The 13,801-nt window shown below is 44.9% G+C and overlaps 1 protein-coding gene across 16 annotated transcripts in view; it reads right to left on the bottom strand.

The window, feature by feature from the left end:
* Inpp4a (inositol polyphosphate-4-phosphatase type I A) overlaps positions 1–13,801 on the bottom strand; it is a 124,090-nt gene that overhangs the window by 83,302 nt on the left and 26,987 nt on the right. The window lies entirely within an intron of this gene.

The raw sequence follows: 13,801 nt of genomic DNA, 5'->3' as shown, positions 1-13,801 counted from the left end.
TGGCACAAATGTAATGGCTGTAACCAACCACTTTCTGATGCATCTGAGGCCTATTCCACTAGATAGAACCATTCCAGACCTACTCTAAGACCTGGAATTGTTAAAGGGGCCAAGAACCTGGGACGAAATAGGTCATAGGCCCTAGGGGAGAACCAAACACTATTATTTTGTTTATGGATGTAGCATTAAGACAACTCCCACTTACCACTACATCCACAGAACTGAGCACCTCTTCACACTCATTAGAGAAGTTCCTACTTGCAGTAGATGGCAATTAGCACAGAGAATAAGGGACTGCGGTGTGTTTAGCCCTAATTAGACATACATATCACACCCCTTCCCCCAAGGCTCAAGACTTCCATCTTCATGGGAAAAGAGGGAGAGAAATTCTAAGAGCCAGAGGTGGCAGATACCATCAAGGAAACGGTGTTTCCCAGACACAACAGGGAAATCGCACATATAAACTCATGGTGATCACCAGTGTGCAGGAGACCTGCATAAGGCCCGCCCAGACAAAAACCCGCACGGAGGACGGGAGGAGGACACTAACCCATCACTAGCAGAGGGGCTACTGGTGCTCACAGCTTCTGGGAGAGGAGAGGCAGCTTTGTTTAATGATGTGACCTCTGGTAAGGGTCTTCCCAGGGCACTCTTCCCTACTCCCAAGACGGGGTGGAACTTGAGGGAGAAATAAAAAACAAGAAAAAGAAATCTCAAAGTTCTGTGAGAAGAGATAGACAGGTGGAGAGGGTGGTTATAGAAAGAGTTGGGGTGTGGATATGTTCAAAATACATTATATAAAGTAATGCATTAATTCTCTAAGGATTAATAAAATATTGTTTAAAAACTATTCCTCCATAATTGTGTGGTAGCAAACACATTTCCTTGTTTTTGTTTGTAACTTTTGAGACAGGCTCTCATATATCCCAGGTTGACCTGGAATTTGCTAGTAGCTGAGGCTGTCCTTAACTCCTGGGATTACAGATGTGTGCCACCACTCCCAAGCAGCATACAAATCAGGAAGGAGAAGATGGCAAGAGTCTGTTGCACCCAACAGGAAAACAAATCAGACAAATCTCCCCTGCAAGAGGAAAAGAGCACTATGGTCTCTAGCTCAGTGGCCTGGAAGCTCCAGAGTTGAAGATTCTAACCCACTATCAGCAATAGTGTCTACAGATGGTATATGAAAGACAGCTCCCCTGGGGAGCTTTGAGGCCCCCAGTTGTACACGTGGCACTCACCACTCTGAGGCATCTTCCTTTCAAACAGGGAAGATGGAGACCCACTGGAGTCCTTAATGCATACTTCTACTCTGCACCCTTGCCAGTGCTACTTCTGATGAGGCCACTGTCAGGCATGTCTGAGGCCCCTCCAGTCATCCTAATGACTCTCCTGAGGTCCAGACCTGCCTGTCTACACCACCCAGCTGTCCCCCTGGACTCCTGATGGCATGGAAACTCCTGCAGTTTGTCTCCTCAAGGTACCATGATTCCTAGAAGACTGGACACAACAGACTCCTCTTTCCAACTCTGGAGTGACAGAGTTCTGCCCCTTCTTTTGATACTCTCTGCTTCTGTTCCCTTTTTGCTGGTTATGCCAGTTCTCTATACAGAATAAAGCAACAAACTCCAAACTGGCCTCCTGCTGATGTTGACCACTCAGAGTGTAAGAGCATACCCTGCCCGCCAATGTCTATGGGCACTCAAAAGCAAGAATCCAAGGATCTCAGCGTGGGGTGCAAGGCTTCCACTTGGGCGTGCCAAACACGTCCAGCACTCCTGTCCCCAAACCACAATCCTGCAGACACCAGCCTCAAAGCCATCTTAATCCTTTTCATCAACTCCACCCTCAGGCCACCACCACCTCTAAGGAGTTCCTGTCTTATTATCTGCAGTGCTCAAGCCTCTGACTCTTTTTCCCTTGGGCTTTTCCTCTTGGGTTAAGATTTTTATGTACTCAGTTCAGAGCCACTAAGGGACAGAGAGCAATGAGCAGAACTTGTTCATTCAAGACCCAGATAATGCAGCCCCACCTGAACCCAGAGGGAAAGAAAATCAGCACTATAGAGACAGCTTCAGATAGAGAATTTAGGGTGAGGAGCACATGGGGTTTGCTGCTGCAAGTGTATGTACAAGCCAAGAAGGAAGTTTACAAGTGGTAAGGGTTTCAGCTATTGTTGCTATTACAACTCAGTTTCAACTTTTGTGTACTCAACAGTGCTATAACTTTCGCTGTTTGACACCCACTATACTGTAAGACAAGAAGATAAGAGGTAAGAATTCTTGGGAGAAATGATTGCCACTAGGACTGAGACAAGAAATATACAAGCCTGGAATCATTTATACTGTCAAAAAGTAAGGTTCTTTAAAAAAAAAAGGAAGAAAAGAAAAACCCCACATACACATACACATACACATACACATACACATACACATACACATACACATACATATACACATACAATGATGGTGGTATGTACAAGGGCCACTGCCTGCTGCGGCCAAAGCTGGGACATGAGCAGTGGGACAATAACCTAGTACTGGGTTAGACCCTAGAATAGAACAGCCAGGCATCTAATCTGAAAGAAACCATCAAGTACATAGTAATGGGAGGAAAGGAGACACAGTGTTTAAGAGCAATTCCAAATAGTTGAAGTAAATGCTCTTCCCTCAAACATGAGGAGCGTAACTCCACACATGCGATGACGTCCCTCTAAACGACCGTGTTGTGAGGGAGACTTTACAGTGGAGACCCCTGACAAGCAAGCTCTACCCTGACAGGTGACCAAGATGAACTGACTGTTTTCTATTGTTTATTTAATGTGTATGAGTATTTTGCCTGCATGCACTGTGCTCCAAGTGTGTACCTGGTGCCCACAGAGGCCAGAAGAGAGCATCAGACACCTGGAACTGGAGTTACAGATGGCTGTATGCTACTAGGTAGGTACGTCCTCTGGAAAAACAGCCAGTGTTTCTAACTGCTGAGAAAACCCTCCAGCCTGACAGTGTGCTGACGTAATGCAGTGAGGCCTTCCTCCTGAAACTCACGGTCTCTGTCTAATAATGTTAGATTTGAAGGGCACTGTGCAAATTCCTGAATATGTGTCCTCAAAATCTCCAAGGTCATTACAACAAGGATGCTCTGAGAAACGGCTACAACCAAGAGGTGCCTAAGAAGGCAAAACATAATATAAAATGCCTTGGATGGGACCCTGGAGTGGAAAAGGCTTGTTATATGAAAAGCTAATGAAAGCTAAATCTAAATAAAATATTTGCTTTAATTAATATTAATTTGTTTTATTGCATGGAAATTAAGAGGCTAAAAGGGAAATGTGAGGATGGGGTAGGGTGAAGGAGAATCTGAGCTGCTTTTATGACTCTTCTGTAATTTAAAAATAATTTAAATTAGGTTTCTCTTTTATTAAGGTGTGTGTGTATGTGTGTGTGTGTGTGTGTGTGTGTGTGTGTGTGTGTGTGTGTGTAATTGCCTGCAGAAGTTGGAGGAGGGTGTTGAATCCCCTAGAGCTAGACTCACAGGCAGCTGTAAGTCACCTGACATGGGAGCTAGGAATCTAACTTATGTCCTACGGGAGAGCAGCAAGTGCTCTCAATCACCTAGTCTCTCTTACATTTATTTTTAAAATAATCCCAGCTCTAAATCAACCCTTTTCCTCTTCTTAAGGTGAGGATGGTAACCCATATTTGATCTCCCCCACTCCAGTACATTACTATCCTTGACACCTGTGGGCCAGCATTTGCCTTCAGACTTGTTTTTGCTGGCCTCCTGCCATTGGCTGATGTCAGTGTTGCAACGCTCTGTCAATAGGGCAGGTCATGGTAGGCATATATCACCCCCCCACCCCCACCCGTCAGCTCCTTTTAGGAGGATGCTAACAGATATCTGAGAAAAGCTGGTGTCTGTGAACCTTCTCCGCCCTGTCTTATGCAACCAGCCTTCTAGGAATTCTAGACACATTCTAACATAACTCGCCACAGAAATCCTACACGGGCTTAGGAGTCCTTTGATCTGAACCTGCTTCTCCACTTCAGGCTACAGGCCTTTGGGGCAACTCCAAGGTGCTTCTATACACCCACATCTGGAAGTCAGTGGCTTCCACACTTTGTCACTGCCTGGGACGACAGGTATACAGACTGCATAACCCCAGTCAGAAAATCTGAAATTTGAAATGCTTCAAACTCCAAAACTCAGCTCAGCCAGTCAGGTCTATCTATGCAAATACCTCAAAGAAGACAGAGTCCAGAGTGTGAAATTCTTCTGGTTCCAAGCATTTCAGTTAAGGAGTGGTCAGCCTATACACAAACGAATGACAGAGGAGATAAGTATCTTCCAGAAATCACTAAGAGAGGAGAAAGCAAGAGACAGAGGAAAAAGAGAAAGGGGGGGGGTTTGCAGGGTTCAGCAGTTACAGGAGTGCACTGCTCCTCCTAGAGGACCCAAGTATGGGTCCCAGCACCACACAGAGTGGCTCACAACTGCCTAGCATGCCAGCTCCAAGGAATCCAATGCCCTCTTCTGGCCTCTCTGGACACCACATACACACACACACACACACACACACACACACACACACACACACACACGCACACACACACACGCATGTACACACGCACAAATTAAGTAAGTAAATAAATAAATAGCAAAATAAATCTTCACAAAGAGAGAGAAAGGAGTTTAGAGAACAGACACATGCCAGCCTGGAGAAGGAGGGAGATTTTTCTGAACTGTCTAGGTATGAGAATTCACAGTACTTCACAAGCTATCATGGACACACATAATTCTTAGGCTGTATTTTAAGACTGTTTACAATGCTCATGCATTTCCATAACAGTTGGCCTGATTTATGAATGAGAGTCCAGGAAAGAACTCGTCAGTTGATGTCATCACAACAGTCCATGAAGTCACCAGGTGGGAGTGGGGGGGGGGGCTAGTCAGCAGCCTTCCCATTGGGAGGAATCAGGAATGAGAACCCTCCTGCAAGCAGCTCGTTTCCTATGCTGTGACACTCGAGCAAATTCCCCCACTGAAGGCTGGGTTTCAGATATTTGACACAGTCCTGCTTCTAATTTAGCCTTCTCATCTGAGGCTTCTCCCTTTATTTTACAAGCACCACAGAAGAGAACCTATCCGACCCCTGGGCTGAACATGAAGCTTTTTAAACATTTTATTTATTTCTATTGTATGGGTGTTCTAACAGCAAGTGTGGCTGTGTACCTCTTGTGTGTCTTGTGCCCACAGACACCAGAAGAGGGTCCCCTGGGAATAAAGTTATGGATGTTTGTAAGCTGCCATGTGGGTACTGGGAATCAATCCGGCTCCTCTAAAAGAGCAGTCAGCGCTCTTAACTGCTGAGCTATCTCCCTAGCCCCAACATGAAGCACTTAAAAGTCAAAGACTTACAAATTATAAAAGCCTTACCATGAAAGTCAATAAAATAAAGGAACCTAAACCAGAAGTCAGTCAGTAGAACCCTAAGTAAGAGTTAGTCCCAAGTGTCAGAGGTACTTTAGACACACTCTAGTCCAATGCTTGGGGCTTTTGGAATACAAGCCCACTTAGTCAAGCAAGGACAACAGGAGAAGTGTTTTTAAAGAATCATAACTAACACGGTTCCTTACTCAACATTTGGAAATCACGTAGCAGATCACACCTTAGGCAAAGCCAGTCCTTTCACACATCCCCGACTGAGCTAAGATCATGAGCAGAAAGATGCAGCGCCCAGCTTTCCACAGGAACCCATGGCTGTAGCCACACTCGTGATGCAACAAGACTGTGTGGTTACGTCATTCAAAATTTTAACCTACAATAGTCCTTACGACAAGGTAGCATTTCTTCAGCAGCCACAGCCAAGGAAAGCAACAAGGGTCTTGTGTAACCGGACAGTCTCCACTGGCACAAAAGATGGCCTTCTTAGTGGGATGAGGCCACACTTAGACTCCAAACATCCACAAAGCAGATGTGAGGCAGCTAGACTCTCCTCCACGAAGGGAGAAGAGTACAGGAGACAGAGGGGACAATACATGATAGGTTATGATTGGTCTGTTGAAAGAGGCCATCACAGTGAGAAAGAAGCCACTGATTAGAAAAGTGGGCCCACAGCTGGGGTGACAGAGCTGACACAGTAGTAGAGTGCTTGTCTATCGTGTGTGAGACCTTGGGTTCACCCCTCAGTATTAATACTATGTGTATATTTGAAATGGAAACCAGTGAGTTTATAGCAACCTGACAGAAGTATGACTCTACAGATGCTCTAGTCAATTGTTTTGTTGGGGTGTCATCTTCAAAGAGTGCTGAGCTTGCAGCACACCTGTGTGACCCACAAGTCAACCCCCAAATGCTACTTAGTTCTCTGGGTCTTAGCTTCTTTGTGAAAACACGACTATTCTGTGGCTGGCTCCCCACACAGCAGCTTGGTCAGCATGTAAGCATGGAGTGCTGGTCATCTCCTTTCCAGACTTTTACAAGCCTAAGGGGTGATGTGGTCCCTACACATATGCTTGTCCTTCTCTAGGACAGGACAGAGGAGGTAGAAATTGCTTACAAATCAGATTCAAGCATACAAGGACAGCAGACATCAACAAGGCAACTTGGATGAAAGCTTTCTGGCCCAGCAGGGTTCCACAGTCCTTGAGACCCAAATAAACACACAGACACTGTATTAGTTATAAAACTGCTGGCCAGTGGCTTGGGCTTCTTATTGGCTAGCTCTGTCTTAATTATCAACCCATTTCTATCAATCTATGTATTGCCATGAGGCTGTGACTTACCCGGTAATGCCCCGGCATGTTGTTACTCCTTCGGCAGCATCATGATTCTGTGTTGTGGCTCACTCTGCCTACCTTTCCCAGAATTCTCCTTGTCTCCTAGCCCTGCCTATACTTCCTGCCTCATTTGCCAAACAATGTTTTATTTATTAACCATTAATAAAAAAACATATATACAGGAGGACAACCCCATCACAAACTGGTTGAAGATTCACTGTTCTGGAGATCCAAGGGACTGTAGATAGGGAACCCTGTGCCTGGCAGAGGCTGCTGCCAGGAAAGAAGGATCAAGAAGCAAATGGACAGAAGCTGGCTGGCCACTTCAGGTATATGGTCCTTTATGCAAAGGGCCCACCAATGCCTGGGATTGCATCACAGGGTAGAAACCCAAAGGAGAGCAAAATTCAGGCCCTGCCTAAAGTCTTTAGTACTGAATGCAGGGCCAGAGTTAGTGATGATGCTCCTAAGAGGGTAAAAATATCACAGTGCTTTCTACAGGAAAACAAAAAACAAAACAAAACAAAAAAACCACTATACAGTGCACGAGCACATTTAATAGCACCAGATTAATAGAAAAAAATCAGAGCAACTCTGAATGTGCCCTTCCCTATTCTGTAAAACACAAGTGGATAGAGATGACCTCATCAGGTAGCCCCGGAGTAATAAACTCCTTGACAAATGCCAGGCACAAAGCCCAGCACCTGATACAAGCATGGTGAGTCAACTCTGATATGAAGAAGCCATGTAAGAGCACACATGTGTCTAAGACGGTCAGAGGACCAGGACACTCAGACGGACTCCACCAGGGCTCATTCAGAAATAGAGGAAAGGAAGGCCTCAAGTCTCAGCAGAGAAGGAGGCAATTTGGGGAGCGGGGCAGGAGAGAGGACAGGAGAGGGGTAACTGCCCGATGAGGAAGCTCCACAGCTCAGGTGGTAGAAAGTGACACTGTACAGCACCTCCTAAAGGCAGCTTCCTTCCCCCAACTAGAATAGCTTCTCTAACTTGTGACCACAGCATCCTAGGAGAGGCTTTGGGGGAGTCACACACTAAGTGTATAGGGGACAGCTTTAGGTGTGGGCAGAGTCCAAGGGAGAGATGCTGAGGAAGGAGCTGGTGCTGGGGGCACAGAGGGCTCCAGAGATCACCACATGGGAACTCACTTACTGGTGTTAGCCAACCAGGAACAATGGAAATGGGTGGCTTGGTTTTCCTCCTAAGGGACTGCCTGATCCAGGAGGGGAACAGACAGTCACTATTCCTGGTGTCCCAAATGTCATTTGAAGATGTTATTGCTGCAGAGATGCTGATGAATGTCATATAATCAACTAGGAACCCTCACTCATGACAGCCAACACTCTTCCCACATGCTTTGTGATATCTAGCTAGCCCATCTGTGCTGCAGACACCTTAGTCTAACAGTGGCTCTGTGCTCCTGACAATCCTGGGGAGGCACTGATGCAGCTCACACTGCTGACTCATGAACAGCTGGGCTACACTTCTGGTCCCATAGCTGAGACAAGCTGCTTTAAACCAGTAGTCCTCATGCACAGATGCCGTTGACCAGAGGCCCCATAATGACAGCTGGCAAAGAACAACCGTGATAGAGCAATTGGGACATCTCGTTTGGTTCATAAAGGGAAGGTCCCTTGGTATGTCTCAGGAGGCACACAAGAGAAGCCCTTGCACAAGCAAGGCCAACTCCTATCATAAGCACTGCTTCCGGCCGTAAGTGCCAGCCCAGTTGCTGGACTATGATAAAATATGCAAATACTTCGATTGTGGCTTGGCACAGGAAGCAGCTCAGGGTTTGTAGAAGAGTAGCCAATGACTTCCAGTGTCAGTAGTGCCTGGGGCTCTGGAGGGCCTCACCCAGAAAAGTCTCAACAAAGACTCTGAGGACTCTTCAGAGTGCCCATGCACACACTACACACATAAACTCCACCTTCTGACTTCAAAGGACTCCTGTAGTCCAGTAGAAATTTTAGACCATTCAATTCTTTTTTTAATTTACTACATATTTATTTATTTAGTGTATGCGTGCACACGCATGCGCGTGTGCATGCGTGCATGCACGCAGACATGCCACATATGGAAGACAACTTGTTGAGAGTCAGTCCTCTCCTTCCACCATGTGGGTGCCAGGGTTCAAACTCAGGTCATTGAGCATGGCAGCAAGAATCTTTACCAATTGTGCCATCTCTCTAGCCCAAGTCAATTGATTCCTATAGTCCAATCATATTACGATATCTTTTTATTTCATTCAAGGGCTAGACTTAATAAAGCATTCCCTAGCTTCAGCCTGGCAGTTTCCATGAATAAGCCCTCTAGTGACTGTTATCCACTGAAGTAGGAAAAGCTGTCTGTGGTCCACTGTCTTAGAAATATCTGAAGCTTCATACAATTGTTTCCTACTAAATTTTATCAACCCATCAAAAACATCCCATACCCCTAAATTGGCAGACCTAATATTGTGAAAAATTCTACACTACCAAAATTAATATACAGAAGTAATTAATTCCTATCAAAATTCCTATGTTATATTTCACAGGTTTAGGAAAAATACAAGAACTCATATAGAACCACAAGGCCATAGACAGCCAAACAACCCAAAGGAGTAAGAACACTGTTGGAAGTATTGCAATACCCAACCTCAAACTACACTATTGAGCTATAGTCATATGGACAGCCTGGTACTGGCATAAAAAGACAGGAAAGCCAATAGAATCATATAGAAGAACTAGAAATAAAACAGCAAACTGTGCCCACATAATTTTTAATAAAGGAGGCAAAAACATGCATTGGAAGAAAACATATTCAACAAATGGTGCTGGCAAACTAGGTCTCAACCTGCAGAAGGTGAAATTAGATTATCTTTCACCTTGTAGAAAAATCATTTAAAATGGATACAAAAAAAGGACGTTTTTCAGGAGAACACCAACAGCACCATAACTAACCCCAAGCGTCAACAGGTGGCACTACATGAAAAGAAAATACTTCTGTACAGTAAAGGAAACCATCAGCAGAAAAAAAAAAACAATCTACAGAATGGGAGAAAACCTTTACCAACTACCCTCCACACAAGATGCTCGCATCCAGAATTTTTAAATTGCATAAATAAAGTACCATGGAAATAAAACTGCCAATCAACAAATGAGCAACTATGAACTAATTTTCAAAAAAAAGGAAAGGAAAGAAGAAACATAAATGGTCAATAACTATTTTTAAATGTTCACTATCACTAGCCATCAGGAAAACACAAAACTACTTTGAGATACTACCTCACTCCAACCAGAAGAGCTATCATCAAGAAACCTGGTAATAAACCTTGGAAAAGATGTGGAGAGAGAGGAACCTTCATTCACTGTTGGTGAATGCAAATTAACAGCCATTATGGAAATCAGTTCAGAGATTTCTCAAAAATTAAAAAAACTACCATATAACACCAATATTTCACTCCTGGGCATATAGCCAGAGAGTTCCATACTCTCACAGAGGTATTTGTACCCCATGTTTATTGCTGCTTTATTCACTAGAGCAAAAAACAAAATAAAACTGGAACTCGCCTAGCTGCCCATCAGTAGAAGAACAAATAATGAAAATATATATGTGAATATTATTCAACTCTAAAGACATAATTGGAAAATGAAGAATGCATAATATTAGGAGAGACCACACAATATTAGAAAGAAAAGTGTTTTCCCTCTCATATAGAATCTAGCCAATATCATGTAAAGAGATACACATGTGGTTACATTAGAAAGGAGAACAATAAAGACTAAACATTAGGAGAGAGGGAGAACTGTAAACACCAGGAGAGAGGGAGGACTTTAAACACTAGGAGAGAGGGAGGACTTTAAACACCAGGAGAGTGGGAGGACTTTAAACACCAGGAGAGAGGGAGGACTTTAAACACCAGGAGAGAGGGAGGACTTTAAACACCAGGAGAGAGGGAGGACTGTAAACACTAGGAGAGTGGGAGGACTTTAAACACCAGGAGAGAGGGAGGACTTTAAACACTAGGAGAGTGGGAGGACTTTAAACACTAGGAGAGAGGGAGAACTTTAAACACCAGGAGAGAGGGAGAACTTTAAACACCAGGAGAGAGGGAGGACTTTAAACACCAGGAGAGAGGGAGGACTTTAAACACCAGGAGAGAGGGAGGACTTTAAACACCAGGAGAGAGGGAGGACTTTAAACACCAGGAGAGTGGGAGGACTGTAAACACTAGGAGAGGGAGGACTGTAAACACTAGGAGAGTGGGAGGACTTTAAACACTAGGAGAGAGGGAGGACTTTAAACACTAGGAGAGTGGGAGGACTTTAAACACCAGGAGAGAGGGAGGACTTTAAACACCAGGAGAGTGGGAGGACTTTAAACACCAGGAGAGTGGGAGGACTTTAAACACCAGGAGAGAGGGAGGACTTTAAACACCAGGAGAGTGGGAGGACTTTAAACACCAGGAGAGTGGGAGGACTTTAAACACCAGGAGAGAGGGAGGACTTTAAACACTAGGAGAGAGGGAGGACTTTAAACACTAGGAGAGAGGGAGGACTTTAAACACCAGGAGAGAGGGAGGACTTTAAACACCAGGAGAGAGGGAGGACTTTAAACACCAGGAGAGAGGGAGGACTTTAAACACCAGGAGAGAGGGAGGACTTTAAACACCAGGAGAGTGGGAGGACTGTAAACACTAGGAGAGGGAGGACTGTAAACACTAGGAGAGTGGGAGGACTTTAAACACTAGGAGAGAGGGAGGACTTTAAACACTAGGAGAGTGGGAGGACTTTAAACACCAGGAGAGAGGGAGGACTTTAAACACCAGGAGAGTGGGAGGACTTTAAACACTAGGAGAGTGGGAGGACTTTAAACACCAGGAGAGAGGGAGGACTTTAAACACCAGGAGAGTGGGAGGACTTTAAACACTAGGAGAGTGGGAGGACTTTAAACACCAGGAGAGAGGGAGGACTTTAAACACTAGGAGAGAGGGAGGACTTTAAACACTAGGAGAGAGGGAGGACTTTAAACACCAGGAGAGAGGGAGGACTTTAAACACCAGGAGAGTGGGAGGACTTTAAACACTAGGAGAGTGGGAGGACTTTAAACACCAGGAGAGAGGGAGGACTTTAAACACCAGGAGAGTGGGAGGACTTTAAACACTAGGAGAGAGGGAGAACTTTAAACACCAGGAGAGAGGGAGAACTTTAAACACCAGGAGAGAGGGAGGACTTTAAACACCAGGAGAGAGGGAGGACTTTAAACACCAGGAGAGTGGGAGGACTTTAAACACCAGGAGAGTGGGAGGACTTTAAACACTAGGAGAGGGAGGACTGTAAACACTAGGAGAGTGGGAGGACTTTAAACACTAGGAGAGAGGGAGGACTTTAAACACTAGGAGAGTGGGAGGACTTTAAACACTAGGAGAGAGGGAGGACTTTAAACATTAGGAGAGAGGAAGGACTTTAAACATTAGGAGAGAGGGAGGACTTTAAACACCAGGAGAGTGGGAGGACTTTAAACACCAGGAGAGTGGGAGGACTTTAAACACTAGGAGAGTGGGAGGACTTTAAACACCAGGAGAGAGGGAGGACTTTAAACACTAGGAGAGTGGGAGGACTTTAAACACTAGGAGAGTGGGAGGACTGTAAACACTAGGAGAGTGGGAGGACTGTAAACACTAGGAGAGAGGGAGAACTTTAAACACCAGGGGAGAGGGAGGACTTTAAACACTAGGAGAGAGGGAGGACTTTAAACACTAGGAGAGAGGGAGGACTTTAAACACTAGGAGAGAGGGAGGACTTTAAACATTAGGAGAATGGGAGGACTTTAAACATTAGGAGAGTGGGAGGACTTTAAACACCAGGAGAGTGGGAGGACTTTAAACACTAGGAGAGAGGGAGGACTTTAAACACTAGGAGAGAGGGAGGACTATAAACACTAGGAGAGAGGGAGGACTATAAACACTAGGAGAGCGGGAGGACTTTAAACACTGGAAGAGAGGGAGGACTGAATGCAGGTAATGAACACAGGAATGAGAGAGGATAAAAAGCAAATTGTTTTCTAATTCTAATTTTGATGGTGAATGAGTAGATAAGAACATATTCCATGGTGAAGTATAAAATCCAATGTGGAGCCCCACTGCTTCCATTCCAGTGGCTCCTCTAACTGTACATGGTTCACTGGTTTGTATAGTCTCTGGTCTGGTTAATTTCGGTGTATTGTATGACACTTGCTTATTTGCAATTTTTATAGTCAAGTTTAGAATAAATATTTGATGATCCTTTTTAAAAATGGACATTTCTCTTTTTCAAAAACCAGAAAACAGCACTGCAGCAGAAAAGTCACAGACGTGAGTGACATTTATGTTCCATGATTATAAAACCATCTACACTCACCTACTCCATCCTGTAGCCTCCTCTCCCTTTCTCCAATCAAAGCCAATAACCGCTTCTTAGTTACACAAGTAGCCATCAAAAAGGTTGAGGAGCCACAGTTTGCTATAAAATGGAGAAACATGAGTTCTGATATCTGCCCTTGTGTTCCTCAGTTGACTGGGATATGGGGGTATGGTCTGCCCCTCCCAGGCTAGAGCTCTGATAGAAAACCTCTCAGCCGGGCTGTGTGTAAAGCAGGCTCAGCCTCTTTCTTGTGCCATGGATACCCTCAACATCACGGACAAGTGACCTGGTTCCAGATGAGCAGCAAACCATGAGGAGCAGACATCACCAAAGAGCCCTGACTGGAAACTTGGGAATTGTAGCGCCCCCCCTCCCGCCTCCAGCCCCCTCAGTAGGAATTCTCTTCTCTGTGGCCACCTCTCTTGCTCCTGACAACCCTGTCACCAAGTGTAGTATGAGCACTAAGGCCTGCTGGGGCTGTCCTCCTGAGGTGAAAGCAGCTTACACACAGTTTGGCTAAGACAGAAAACAAGAACAGAAACACCTGCAAATTAAAAAGTACACTCTATTTTAGTTTTAAATACACATCCCTCTAACACGAAGTGTTCAAAATAGCACCTC

The sequence above is a fragment of the Mesocricetus auratus genome, unplaced genomic scaffold, assembly GCF_017639785.1.
Source record: "Mesocricetus auratus isolate SY011 unplaced genomic scaffold, BCM_Maur_2.0 Super-Scaffold_100021, whole genome shotgun sequence".
Classification (NCBI taxonomy): Eukaryota; Metazoa; Chordata; class Mammalia; order Rodentia; family Cricetidae; genus Mesocricetus; species Mesocricetus auratus.
Note: the sequence above shows the minus strand (reverse complement) of the source record. Positions and strands in the feature narration are given on the sequence as shown.